This window comes from Triticum urartu, chromosome 7 (assembly GCF_003073215.2).
Source record: "Triticum urartu cultivar G1812 chromosome 7, Tu2.1, whole genome shotgun sequence".
In the NCBI taxonomy this organism is placed as follows: Eukaryota; Viridiplantae; Streptophyta; class Magnoliopsida; order Poales; family Poaceae; genus Triticum; species Triticum urartu.
In genome coordinates this window covers 604254369-604270090 of record NC_053028.1, presented here as the reverse complement: position 1 = coordinate 604270090, position 15722 = coordinate 604254369, and the positions used below count along the sequence as shown (strand labels likewise).

Below are 15722 nucleotides of genomic sequence, written 5' to 3'. Positions count from 1 at the left end.
TCTCTCTGTTTCTGCGTTCTCAGATTCTACCCTTTCACCGTTTCTTATATTTCCGGAGATCCGTAACTTCGATTGGGCTGAAATTTTAACACGATCTCTATCCGGATATTAACTTTCTTTCGGCGAAAGAAGGGCATCAACCGCCTTATGGGGTGGCCATGAGGGTCAGGGGCGCGCCTAGGGGGGTGGGGCACGCCCCCCTGCCTCGTGCCTCCCTCGGGCACCATCTCGCGTGGATTTTTCTTCCCAAAAATCATATATATTCCAAAAAAATCCCCGTCAGTTTTTATCCCGTTTGGACTCCGTTTGATATGGATACTCTGCGAAACAAAAAACATGCAACAAACTAGAACTGGCACTGGGCACTGGATCAATATGTTAGTCCCAAAAATAGTATAAAAAGTTGCCAAAAGTATATGAAAGTTGTAGAATATTGGCATGGAACAATCAAAAATTATAGATACGACGGAGACGTATCAATTCCCCCATCCCTAATAATGTCTCTTGTTATGTTCTTGTTGGATTTGTTGTCTCTTCTCCTTATTTAGGAGTTGTTCTAGCAGATTGTGGTCTTCTTCTTTTCTTCAATAAATACCCCCACATTCATCTAAGTTACCTTGAATTTCCTCTTTATCTTCTCCGGCGTTGATCTTGCTATGCTCCATGTTCGATCTCTTGAGGTTGTCAATGGGTTGGGGGCAAGGCATGTGTTTCCATTCTCAATTCATGGCGTTGGTTCCCTCCCACGTTGTCGATGTTTACTGGCCATTATGTTGCGTTGACAGGGGGCAATCTTAGCGAGTGACGTAATTCTCTTTGTTCCTTCTCCACTTCCAACCTGTAGTTTAGAGGCCCATCATGCGGTCTTGAGCAGTTGTGGTGTTGTAGCTAGTTTGTTCGTGTTGTAAGATTCCTTGTGTGGAGATCTCCAATCACAAAATCGTTTCCTTCGAATGACAGTGCATGTGCTCATTGATCTTCTGTGGTGCTAGAAGACTCTGCATCCTTGGATCCACTTGGTTGTCTGACTCGAGGATCTCTAGAGGGTATTCCTTCCGCCAGTCTAGCTAGTGGCAACCAAAACGGTGAGCCAGCGACGCAATCGGCTTCTGTCTGTGGAGGTGTTTGTTTGGGGACACGTTTCTCATCCCTACATCCACGTGTGGATTCGGGAAGTTGCTAGTTCAATATGTGTTGGTCGATATCCTGTAGCCATTCATGTGTTGTCTAGAATGGTTGCAATCTTTATTTTTCTTGTTGCTAGCTATTGTAAACTTTATACTATTATGTGGGATTTATCCCCACAATTCTTGGAATATAAGACAGGGAAGTTTGCCAAACAATTGGTGAGTGAATTAGAAAATAAGTGAGGAATAATATTTCCACACATAGGATGTGGTTGTACAATTTTCACACAAATATTTTTGTTGCGATGAAATTTCCACCTAATCGTGTGCATGCATCCAATTCCACAAAAAGTGTAGGTGCACATGTATATCTTTGTGAATAAACCATACCTTTCGTCTAAAGAACATTAACGTAGCAAAAAATTACAATCATAGAGTTCATAACAAAACTCTGTAGATACACTTCATTGAAAATTTAAGCGCATGACCAACATAAAATCGTAAGAAATAAAGATAGCCACAAAGATATAATGCCATGGAATCATACACACCATAAAATGTGCTCCACAAGGTTTCAACCGTGGAACACTTGCACCACAAAGTAAAATCCAGAGATATTTCAAGAAGGTGGGACTGAGAAAACTCTCTAGCTGGCAGGAGTGAACTTCATGCGGATCGGAGGGTTAATCTTGGCAAGAGCAAGCAGTGAAGACGTGAATACCCATATGCCATCCCCACAGATCAAGCCGGACGCAACAGCGGGCACTTGGATGGTAGCATCCTTCTTATCCATCTTCTCCCACACAAATACCACCAAACTCCCGATGCACATGTCAATGGCAAGGCTCCCACCTACAAGGAAAGGCACCACCATTGCCATCGGCAGGGGCACATACTTGACATACCTACGTGGTAAGATATCCCTTGCAATACTCAGAAGCATCGCAAATGCAAAAATTCCAGCAGAGACTGAGAGGCGGTGCTTTGGCAAAACTGAGAAGCCTTCCACACCAATAATTGCCATACAATGGTATATTAGTGCATACGGCGCCTTCCAATATCCGTCTGGGTTACCAACGTCAAATGCCTTGTAGAAGAGCATGAAGGTGAGGGGTGAGATAATGCAGCCCATGCCTGTCCCGACAGCCTATGCAACAAGCATGGATCGTGGGGATGTCGACGTGAGATAACTCGTCTTCAAGTCATGCATCAACTCAGCAGACATGAAGACCAACAGCTTTACCAGCGTACCACCAACTAGGCCAACAATTACACCATTTTTCTTGCCAGCCCAGGCCGCAAAGATGAAGAGGGCAATCTTGCCGTGGTTGTAGGCCATGTTGATGTCAGTGAGACCCACTCCATAGGAATTGGAGAACCCAAGCATAGGTGCAAGGAGATAGGCTACTATCACATAGTACCACTTGATCTGCCAGAACATTGGGGGTGTGATGATTCATGAGATGATGCTAAGCAAGGCATACTCTATGTATGCCATCCAAGAGGGTATGTTGTCACTCTTGAAGATCTCGTCGCGCTGCAGTTCCTCTAGTGAAGCCCTACCGTCCTTATCTATCACTGCATTTTGTCCATTCACTTTACACATTAGACGATGAGGTTAGATGAGTACGATAAAATACAAAAATTGTATGCTTTGCTCACCTTTGTTGGTAACAATATTGAGGTTTAATCTTTGATATAGGCTTTTACAAGTGTGACTTTCAAGAATTGGTAAGGGCCATCTCCAATTATCAGAGCTACATAGAAGAAGGCCTGTAACGTGAGTGATTGATACTGGTGACATAAACCCTTTAAGTGATGTCTATTATTTATCAAATTTCTAACATACACAAAAAAGCATGTTACCTTGTAACCGTAGAAGCTCTTCATGCTGCTTGCTGGTACATCTGCAGGGTACCAAACCCCCTTTTGTTTGGTAATGAGTGGCCACATTTTCCCCCATGAAAGAACTGCACCCAATAGAGTGGAGAGGTTCACTAGGTGTGAGCAAATCATTCCGGCACCCACATATGTGAGGCTAAAGTCAAAGAAGACCCTGTCACACCCAGAAGTGTTGAGTAAGAAAAAATTATTGATATATCATATTGTGAAACTGTAGAAACGAAAAATGCACAAGTTTGTTTCCAAGCCTTGAGACCAAAAGTAGGGAACTGGACAAAACCGCAAACAGGGCCTCCAGTGTAGAACCTTTGAAAGAAGCTCCACATAAAGTTGATCCCAAAGTATTTTAGGAACCCGTTGACTTGTTTCCTGTCATGAAAAATCAAATAATAATTCATCATACCTTGTTTGAATCATTGTTTTAGTTAATCAATGGCAATGTAATGTAATGTTATGTAATGGGCATGACAAAGGTGACATAATCCGTACTTTGCATTCTTGTCTCCCTTGGGGGGGGGGGGGTGTGAAACCCATTAATAAGTACATCAGTTGCACTCCCACTTAGGTAGGTTAGTTTGTAGTCGACCGCCAAAACCTGAATACATTTTGCAAAATCATCGCGTCGCAAAGAAACATGGGTAAAAATTAATTGTACAAGATTTCCAACACATAATGTATAAATTCCTCTTTAAACTTGTATTGAAACAAATGGACCATGAATCTTGAGTCCAAAGTCTAAAACAATTATTCAATTGTTGTATTCAGAACATGATACACATGTCATGACTTGCAATATCTCTTGTAACCAGAGTAGCAAACATCATCAAATCTATTATTGCGTTCAAAAAGCGGTGAGAACCCGGCCGTGCCGTCATGGTGACCGAATTTGGTTCATACATTTCGGGTCAAATTCTAGCTAGGCGTCGCCCTCATGGAAGTTTGAAGTCAGAGGCAAAGACTATAGGTGCACATCGACATTTCAAAACAAAAAAATATTGTCCATCACGAAGACGAAAATACCCATGTATTACTCTTGAATCTTGATTGATTGCTTGTACTACTCCATCATATGTCTCTGCCAAATTAAATGCTCTCTATAATTAACCTAAGGCTCACCCAGCCCAAGTCTACATGATTAACGAAAGGGAGAAAGGATGATTAATTTGTACTAACTAGATGATACCCCGCGCGTTGCTACGGGAATTTGTAGCAGTGTGTAGGAGGATTTATAGAGTGAGAAAGATTAATGGAAACAATAATATAAATACATGTCTATTTGAAGCTTTGAATGGTATAAAAAGTAATGCAAATTAATATATGGTAGACTTTCTCCATATTTACAAAATTAGAAGAATGCATCACCAACATTAAGAGAAGTAACATATATTTCAAGATAGTATCATTTGGTTGTCTATTGGAAGTGCATCGGAGGAAGAAAAATATATACTTCATACTAATTTGCCCGAATAGTAATCATCTTGCCTTCTCCACCTTGATCTACTTATTGAGCTAAAGATAACCAACTATACAAAATGTCATCGTTACTTAATAGAAACATGTGCACTCCATTTTACTAAATAGAGTATTATTTAACACACTACCAACAAACAATGAGCAATTTTTTTGCAAGATAAACAAAGAGCAATTAAATTGAAGGACAATGAGAAAAGCCCATACCTGATCTCTCTGCGAGAAAAAACTTTGTGGTTTGGATTGTTATTAGAAGCATAACAATGAAATATTGATATTCTATCTATAAAAAAATCATGTATAGTAAATCTATAGTAGTTATCGTAAATTTGAGAGAGAATGCAAGTATGTTCATAAGAGGGAGAATGCAAGTATGTTCATAAGAGTCGCTTCATATTTTTTTTTCATTTATGTAGGTAGATGATTGTTGTCAGTTGTGACAACAGTAGACCCCTGCAGTATTGGGAAGAAAAACAATGTCAATCACACAATTGTATCACAAAGGTAACAGAAAGATACCAAAAAATTCACAATGGAATACTACTCATAGGGAACAAATTACCTGAAATGAACCCCAATATGCCACATGTTGTGATTCTACAAAACAACCAGAAAAGAGCAACAAAAGTACCGAATTTGTACTAAATTAACATGTGTGAGAGGGAGGGAGACAGAGAGATACAGTTGTTGGGGAACAATACATGGTAGCTTCATCTGTTTGTTCTTTCCACAACCCTAAAGAACACAAAGGAAGGGAAGAAAAAATGTTCCATCATCTAGTGCCTCCAATAAAAAAAAAACAACCAGATTGGAGAAACATCAATGATCCATCGCATCTCGATATATGTGTCAGCAGTAGTTGAGTTAGAAATGAGTTTGGGGGAGAGAGACTGGCCGGACTTGTTGCCGTAGAGGACGTCGCTGGGGATGGAAACGAGATTCCTACTATGAAAACAACACACAAATCAGAGCGTCAAACCAAGCTAACTCAAAAATTACGTTCATATATATGAGAAAATTGAGAGGAAGGAGAGCACCCACCTCTCGCACAAGTGATTTTGGAGGAGAGCGGTGGCGTCATGTACCTGCAACGGCGGGGATTGCAGGGCTCCGTGAGCAATAGAGATAAAGGAAACGATCATGAGGCCTGGAGCCGGCTGCAGTGAGCAGCTCTTCGATGGTGACAACGCCTGAAGGCATCATCCGCGTCAGCGCGGTATATATGGAGAGAGAAGATGAGGAGAACCGGTGGGATTTTTTTTAGGGAACAAATCATTGGTGCTGAAACGGAATCAGTGCTGCCCTTAATTGGATCAATCACCCACCCACGTTCCCACGCATGCAAAATTACACGACCGCATGCGTTGGTCTGGCTGCCTGCCTCTTTGAATTAATGCCAAAAGCTAATTAAGGAGACGCACATAGTACTTTCCAGGAATTTAACATGAGGAGTTTTTAAGATGCTCGAATCACTGCATACACATATTGATTGCGGTTTATCGAGCATGCCTAGCGAGACGGACACTTGCATGCAGCGCCGTGACCTTAGGGAATAAGATTAATCGGATGATTTTGGAAACCGAATAATGACGTGGCAATCCGCTGACGTGGACAATGTGCATGATGAAAGAATAGAAAAAAGTGGGAAGCAACTTCTTAAGAACGATAGATGATAGATACAAGAGAATGAGGCTGAGGAGGCCTCCAAAACAGATGCCCAGAAGGAATCCCGTCATCCACCCAATGCCTGGCTCCTTGTAGCTCCCGGGCACGTTGCCGGCGAGTCCCCGACAAGCTCGTACGTCTTCTTGTTGAGGCCCAGCAATGTCGACCCAAACCCACCTGCAGCAGCAGCGCACGCAGAAAATAATCGCTAGCTACTCATCAAGAACCAGCACAAGAACTTATGGATGGTGCTACGTGTAGTTGTGTACTACTGGCTGACGTGACGGACCGGCACTTGCGATGACGTGACGGTGTTCTCCTGCCGGGTGAAGGGGCGGGACGAGATGCCGAGGCGGGCGAGCCCGCGGGTCCAGCCGCGGAGCACGAGGAAGGCGACCAGCGCGGTGGAGACGTTGAGCGTGGGCACCAGCCCGGTGGTGAGGGCGATCTTCATCACGATGACTGTGTAGATGACACCGATCAACAGCGCTGCCACCATTCCCCGGATCGTCAGCTGCTCCTGCCACGGCTGCACGGGCTCCAACTGCCGCTCGCGCGCCAGCGCGGGTCCGACTCCATGGCGATGTTGTCGACAGCCTTCTCGATCTCCGGTGCCACCCGTGTGCGATCGGCTGTGACATCCATGGTCGATCGATCTCCCTCTCCTCTCGGCTATCAGCTCCTAGCTTTTAGTAATAATGCTCACGCAATGCCATTGAATTATATAAATTCCGAGCGTTCGGAATTCTGCAACAGGTCCGAACGGTCCATTCACCGTTGAATGCGCATCGAATGCCCCACACAAGGTCCATCTCCCACTTTTTTTTTCGCCTGCTCACGTATGTCTAGGAAGACAGGTTCCTTTTTTCCAGCCATCTCGCATGAGGGAGTTTTTTTTCCGGCCATTATTCCCTCAATCTGGTTTTATGACCTGATCCCAAAGCATGTGGAGCCGGCAGTCAAACCTTACCTATAGGTAAGTCATGAACTCAATAACCACTTGGCTTGCTCGGGTTTGACAGAGGATATAATTTAGTTTTCTTTTGTACCTTCACGTATCAAATAAAAAATAAAAAAAATGAACACTTGTGCAAATAGCATGGTGCATAGGATTCGTACATGATGTCTCTACCTAACTAAATGGGCGGTACTAGGCGCCGGCGCGCCGGTCCAAAGTTTGGGCCGGTCGTGCATTAGCCGTCGGATTGGCCCCCTCTGAGCCGCTTGATTCTTATCCCTTCGGGTCATCTTCTTCTTTCCCGTTGCGCTCCTCTTTCTCATCCTCCTCCTCCTGCATGTGTGCGTGCCCCTCACACCGCAGCGAGAGCCAGCTGCGCGAGTGCCCATCAATCTCCGCTGTAATTTGCAGCCCCGCCACCGGCCGCCGCCATTTCGCCACCGGTCGCCGCCCTCGCCGGTGGTCAACGCCTCCCATACATTTCTCGTCGGTCGCCAACCGGGTCGCCACCCTCGCTACCGTGCTGCGTCAAATCTCCTCCTCCCCCCTCCCACCGACCGCTGTTCGAGCAACCCCGGCGACCTTGCAACGCGCCTCGCCGCGGTGACCTGTCACGGCTCGAAAAAAAGCTTCGGTTGTTGCAGCTTTGGAATTGCTGGTTCCAGCAAAATTAGATACTGGTTGAAGCAAATTTTCTCCCCATTTGTATCAGAAATTGCTTTGCATCTTTGAAAAACATAGGCTCCAGCAAAAATTTCAAAGGTTCCAGCAAAAAAGGTGCTGGTTGAAGCAAAACTGCTCACCGATTGTATCAAAAATTGCTTGCCGATCTCATCGAAGAAGAAAGCCATTGTCGCCGTGAACAAACACCGCCATGGGTGGATGTAGCAAAATTTATCTTCGATTCCAACAAAATCATAACATGGTTGTAGCAAAAAATCGATTGGAAAAAACAGGTGATGTCATGGAGATAGATGTAGCACAAATCCGCAAAACATCAGTAGTAACAAAAACCAAAAACAGTTGTAGCAAAATGGTTCGCCGGTTCCAACAAAATTAACGTGGTAGCAGGATTTTGATGGGTGGGTAGTAGCAAATACATGAGCTGGTTCCAGCAAAAAAACATGCTTGTAGCAAAATCCTGCTGTGACGGCCATGCTACCGTTCGCAGCAAAAACAACGTGGTTGTAGCAAAAAAAAAATATTGACGTCGGCCCGCCGCTGCGTATAGTGGTAGCAAATCATGTCGCCGGTGGTAGCAAAAAACTGCGTGGTTTGCAGCACAAAAAACATTGCCCCCCATCGTCGAGGTTGCATCATCTTTGCGAATGATGTAGCAAAAAATGGTGGAAGCTTTTTGCGATGCCGGTTGAAGCTTTTGTGACACCCTGTCGAAGCATTTTCCTGTTGGCAGCAACCAACCCTAGCATCGTCGTTCGCTGGTTGAAGCTTTTTACAATGCCGATTGAAGCTTTTTGTGACGCCGGATGTAGCTTTTTGTTGTGGCAATGACCGGTTCCAGCATCTGTCAGCTTTTCAGAACGCCGGTTGCAACATCACAGGGGTGTCCTTTGGTCTGTGCCCCCATAGCAGCTCGTGGCCATCCCTCGTTGTCATCCGCCTGGAGCTCGTAAGCCTTGGCCCCCTGGCCTGTGAGCTCATAGGCCATGGCCTCCTGTCGTAGTACCGCCGGTGCTCACCCCCGTCGCGTGCGGCCATGGTGAAGGGCGCAGCCACGGCGATGCTGTGATCCCGTAGGAGAGAGAAAAAAGTACCTAGAGGAAGAAGAGAATCGGTTGCAGGAGAAGAAAAAAAAGGAAACAGTTGGTCATGGGCCCAGGAGATTAGTCAACTACTCGAGGTGCGTTGGGCCGAGGATCTGCGTGAATCAAACGCGTGCTGTGGAACCGGCGGAAGGTTCGGCCGGCGTTCCCTTCCCAAACATTTACATAACTAAATTGATGCCAATTACCCACCTCCAGCTAATTAGATTTTTTTGTATACTTGTGTGAACCGAGCGCTGCCTTCGGATTGAGAAAGTTATTGATCCAGGAAAAAGGTTATTGAAAACAAAACCCCGGTAGTTTCTATGTAAATAGCATACACACTATGGACCTAATATTTTACGCAAAAACACCGCTGTAACTTTGACCGGGCAAAAAGTTGTAAAAAATATACTAAAAAATATCCCTCGATAACTTTTATGTAAATAGCATGATAATATAAGCACCGTTGACCTGATAACTTATGTACAACACCGTGGTAACATTGACCCAAGGAAAAATTGTTGAAAACAAACCATGATAATTACATAGCATGGTAATTTATGCACCACATATCTGATAACTTAGATACAAACATCGTGGTAACATTTACCTAGGAAAAATAACTTGTTGAAATTATACCCCTGTAAATACTATGTAAGTAGCATGGTAATTTATCCGCCGCAATCCTGATAATTTACGTACGAACACAGTGGTAACCTTCACTTGATAACATAATCCTGATAGTTTCTATGTAAACAACACGGTAATTTACCCGAGAGAAAAAATTGTTAAAACATATCACAATAACTTTTTTGTAAACCACATGGTAGTTTACATGCAGCAGACCTGATAACTTACATATAAACACCATGGTAACTTTGACAAGGGGGAAAAAAAGGTGTTGAAAGAACACTCCTAGTAACTTGTGTGTAAATAGCATGGTAACATACGCATCATACACCTGATAACTTAGTTACAAACACCGCAATAACTTTTAGCAGTGGAAAAGGTGTTGAAAACCATACCTCCACTACTACAGGAATGTCTAGGCGCCTAAAGCCCAGCAGTGGCGAGCGAGCCTCTTTGGGCTGCCCGCCACTAACCTCCCGCCATTGCTACGAGATGGACTACACTGGCGGGCAAATTTTGCGGCCCGCCACTGCTACAAGATGGACTACACTAGCGGGCAAATTATGCCACTTGCCACTGGTAGGGCCCCAACAGTGGCGGGTGGCGTAATTTTCCCATTATTGTAGTCCATCTCGTAGCAGTGTGCTATTTTTTGAGCTTGCGTTGATTTTTTTTTCTTGAAGAGGAAAGGGTGATGCAGTAAAGTAGAGATAAAAATTTCTCTCAGTTAAGAATCAAGGTATAAATCCAGTAGGAGGCACAAGCAAGTCACCAATTAATGCACCTGCACAAACTAACAAACACTTGCACACAACGCGAAAAAAGGGTTGTCAATCCCTTCACGGTCACGAACAAAAGTGAGATCTAATAGAGATAGGTATAGAAGATAAATAAAAGAGCAAACTAAAATAAATAAATAAATTGCAGTAAGGTATTGTTGGGTTTTTTAGTTTATAGATCTGAAAATATATGGTGAAAAATAGACCCTGGGGCTATAGGTTTCGCTAGGAGAGAATTTCTTATTTAGCCATTTTTTAAAGTTTGGTTCCTTATTTCGCCCAAATAGAATTTTCTTTCCTATTTGACATCTAAAATATTTTTGTTCCTTATATGACACTTCCGTTCATTTTAAACACTAATTGTGTTAAGTGTGAGGTGAAAAGGCCATGTTGTCTCTAGTGTATTGTGTAACTATCCTGAATATAATAAAAAGCAAACAGTTCACTCATGTTCTATGGATGTTCAAGAGATGTTGTGCATGTATATTCATGGTCCAATATTTTGTTTCTTAGGTATCTGTTATGTGCGTGTAAAAGCCATACAAAACATCCATAAAACTTATACTTATAGCATATCTATGATCAGTACAATACCATATTTTGATTAGTTCATCACGTTAGGAGGACCAGGGGAACGCCCACAATCACCTACGCACAGCCAGAAACCACGCGCTTGCCCAGTCTAAGGCCGCCGCCGCCGGCGGCGTCCAGCCCTCACAACTACCTCCGACTCCTCTCTCTGAGGGTGCACGACGACGCTTGCAGCCTAACTGCCTGAGCCTCCTGTGTACGTGTCTGTGGCTGTGGCCACCAAATCTCGCGTGTTGTGTGCCTCCTGTTCTCGCGTGTGTATTAGCCGGCGGCTTCGTACGTAGCTACCCGTGTACGTGCATATCGTGTACACGTGCATGCACTAGGTTCACGTGGAATCAATCCACCTGGTTGCCTACCTGCTTGGTGTGCACGTGCACCTCAACTCCGGTGCAATCGGCTAGCGCGTCTCGACAGAACCAAGTTACGTACCTGCAGATGACAACGCCCAAGACCGCTCCATCGCTCCATCCAGGGCCTCACTCGTGAGCTAAGGCATCCCTTTGCCACGTCCGACTACCGCAGGCGCATCTTTAATCGCGACTGCCTCGAACCGCAGGCGATGCCGACTCCGTCCGCGACTCATGGCACCACTGTGGTATGGGTAGACACGCCAGCGGCGCCATCTCTGCGTAGACGCCCAAGGCCGAGCCCTCCTGAGCGCCGTGGGCCATCTACTCTGCTCTGCAGACGCACTCGCACATCATGAACTAATCATATATTGAGCACATATATATATAAATGCGCAGTATTCATTGAACATCCCTAAAATTGATTGCCTTTTTACTACATCCATAATAGTTACACAATACACTAGGGGCAAAACGGTCTTTTCGCCTCACACTTAACACTGTTAGTTTCTAAAATGGACGGAAGTGTTATATAAGAAACAAAAATTATTTTAGGTGTCAAATGGAGAATAAAATTTTATTTTGGGCCAAATAGGGAACCAAATTTTAAGAAAGGGCCAAATAAGGAATTCTCTCTTTCACTAAAGGCTTCTCTCTTGAAAAAATACATACGGTGGGTAAACAAATTACTATTGAGCAATTGATAGAAAAGCGCATAGTTATGACGATATCTAAGACAATGATCATGAATATAAGCATCACGTCCGTGACAAGTAGACCGAAACGATTCTGCATCTACTACTTTTACTACACACATCGACCGACTCCTGCCTGCATCTAGAGTATTAAGTTTATAAAACACTTTAGGTAAGATGATATGATATAGAGGGATAAACTCAATCAATATGATATAAATCTCATCTTTTTATCCTTGATGGCAACAATACAATACGTGCCTCGCTACCCTTTCTATCACTTGGTGAGTACACCGCAAGATTGAACTCAAAATTAAGCACTTCTACCATTGCAAGAAAACCAATCTAATTGGCCAAACCAAACCTATAGTTCGAAGAGAAATACAAAGAATATTGATAGATAATCTGATCATAAATACACAATTCATCAGATCTCAACAAACGCACAGCAAAATAAGATTACATCAAATAGAACTCTAAGAACATCAAGGAGAACATTATATTGAAGATCAAAGAGAGAGAGAGAGAGAAAAAGTCATCTAGCTACTAGCTATGGACCCTTAGGTCTGTGGTAAACTACCCACGCTTCATCGAAAGGGCAGCAAGGTTGATGTAGAGGCCCTCCGTGATCGAATCCCCCTTCGACAGAGTGCCGGAAAAGGCCCCAAGATGGGATCTCACGGGAACAAAGACTTGCGGCGGCGAAAAAGTATTTTGATAGATGCTTCTGATGTTTGGGGAATATTTAAGAATATATAATGAAAGAATTAGGTCAGGAAGGTCCACGAGGGGCCCACAAGCCAGGGGCGCACCCTAGAGGCTTGTGGCCTCCTCGGGACTCTTCCGGCCCTCTCTCCAAACCTCGTAGGTGTCTTCTGGTCCAAGAAAAATTATCATAAAGTTTTATTTCGTTTGGACTCTGTTTGATTTTTTTTCTGTAACATTCAAAAACAAGGTAAAACAGAAACTGGCACTGACTCTAGGTTAATAGGTTAGTTCCAAAAATAATATAAAATAACATATTAATGCATATAAAACATCCAAAACAGAAAATATAATAGCACGAAACAATAAAAAATTATAGATACGTTAGAGACGTATCATAGTGGCGGACGCCCCTATCAATGGCGGGCAAGGAGCAACGCTCGCCACTAATCTGTCAAGTACGTGTGGCGGGTGCTTATTAACGCCCGCCACTGACTGCTGCACCAACCGAAATCACCGAAATTCAGTGAATTTTTGTTTGAACTTTGGCCAAAGGGCCAAAATATTCACTTGAATTCCATTAAGTATTTGATATTTTTCTTAAAATATTTAAATTCCCGTGTGCTATTGAAATTGCTGAAATATTTTGGCCGAAACGTAAATGTCTGCTATAAGATCAATGAAGTTCAGTGAATTTCATTAAAATCTCACTGAAAGTGAAAACCATGCTTCAAACGCACCTTAGCTACAACGGAAAGGGTGTATGGAGAGGTGATAGCATTACTAGTCTTCAGAGATTACTGAATAACTTTTTCCCGGGATTGATGATCAATGTGGTAGTATGTGCACATGACCTTTATGCTAGTCATAACAAGGAGTCACTTAGACTATGTTACTGGTCGATGTTACTACCTTCATAGTGAGTAGTGTCATATGTGTGGTAACATAGAGAGCTTCATATTATGTTACTCTATTTTCATATCTCCTCATTAATTACTTGCCACGTCATCTTATTTGTCTATATGGTATGCATGCTAGTACTTATGTTACTCCCACTATGAGCAGCCTTATAATGCACCGGTCTTTCCGTATATTTCTGTCCAGACACTGTTCATTCATTTATGATATTTGCCCATGAACTTTATAAAGCACTGGTCTTTCTGTACTTTTGGCCGGTGAGTAGTGACACATGGCTTTCATTAATATGTGCATTTGATTCTCCACTTAAATAAGAAGTAATGACGGCATATAGTTGACGAGTGTCTCCATGATACTGTCACTAGATATGACTTTTCTCTATCTCAATATCTCTAGTATTGAAACTGAAAAGACGAGTTAATTTCTTACCTATAATGCTATGTTGTGCAGATAGTCATAGGCTATATCTAGCACTTGCGGTTGCGAGTTCGACACACCTAGTATGTGGCCATTGGTGAGCTCAGATACGATGCACAAACAGCTTCAGCTGTAGAGGTAGTTTTTCATTAACTTCTTTGTCCCAAAGTGCTATGGCAGATGCAGTTGTTTGGTTCTGTTGCTTTCATTTTTCAGGAGTTGCAGAGGTGCTTATCATCTCTTTGCAAGGGACTATCGGTTCCTTCACAAAAGGAAGACTATAAATTACCTTCTTATATCAGCAGGGTTATGTTCGGTTCAAACTGCTGCATGTTTGGTAGCTCTGATGCTACCAGGACATGGCCATCCATGTTGCTTTATTCTATTTTCGGTGATGCTCATGGATTTTCCACAGCCTTGCTCCTAGTCCTTGGGGAGCAAAATAGGTTTTGGTTCATGATAGAACTGAAAACAATGAGGTGGTGAGACATGAAGCGAGGCTTGCAGCACAAGGGTTCATGCAAAGACCCGACAATAATTGCATGAAACATAATCTCATGTTATTAGCAAAATAAGGTTTCGATATTTGATATCGATGGCTGTGAATAACGAATGTGTCTCGAACTGTTGTATCTCGTGACAGCATAATTGTATATGGGTGTCTTGGTACGGATGTGTGTATGGAAATTCATGAGGGGATGGAGATTACAAAATTAACCACAACATGTATTGCGTAAAGCTGTAAGAGTCAAATTCTGGCTTGAAGTAGTCAGGAAGGATGTGGTATGATAGTGAATTCTTTTATTAGAAGATTACACAAAGAATGATTCTTTTAAATGGTTGAAACCCCAGGCTTTTGCGTCATTGTGATGCACACAACCATTGTTATTAATTATGATGATTGCTGATTTTTATCAAGAAATCCAGAGATGAAATTCGTATCACTTCTATGTATGTTGATGAAAATGTATGTAGACATGTTATATCGACAAATAATTTTTATCCTCCTTATATTACAAAGTTTATTGCTCCAGAAATATTTTAGCACATTGAGTTGCAGAAAAATAGGGAGACAAATAATTTTTCAAAGGAAGTCATGCAATAATCTCAGTGATTTCTTTACAAAGTCCTTACCAATTTGTTTATTCTAGAACTTGTTAATGGAATTGGTAACAAAAGAATTCGTGATTTGCAAGAACCAAGGATGATAACCTATTCGAGATCCTAGAATCTTTGATATTGCACTCTTTTCCTTTATATTGTTTTCTGAATGGTTTCTTAAAGAAGGTTTTTCAAGAAACAATAGTAATACAAGTATTATGATATGTCGTTTTCTCCTTATATTCCCACTTGGTTTTTGGAAGGAGTTTTTCATGGCCAGTTATGTATATCTCCTCACATATTTTCCCTGCATGGTTCTTGGAGGGGACTTTATACAAGATGATGTATGACAACAAGGATAAGAGGTGATTAGGGCAAGTGTTGAGAGTAAATTAATATGTGGTTAGTTGGGTTTACTTATTGCCGCCGTAAGGTCCCCTCCCCCTCTCTTCTTCTTGGAACAGCCCCTCTGGGGATTGCACAAATATGTGAACATCATGAATGAGAACGACACATAGTTCAGTACTATTCATTCTAGCAATTAACTCTTTGCAATAATTTAAAAAATAAAGGTTTAAAAGGGAATATATAAAATTCACTTTTAATTAACTATTAAAATGAAGGAAGGATACAAAAGGAACAATTGAA

General features: G+C 42.6%; 1 pseudogene; it reads right to left on the bottom strand.

The window, feature by feature from the left end:
• Positions 1-1773: 1773 nt before the first annotated feature.
• Positions 1774-6809, bottom strand: LOC125524449 (annotated as a pseudogene).
• Positions 6810-15722: the final 8913 nt, after the last annotated feature.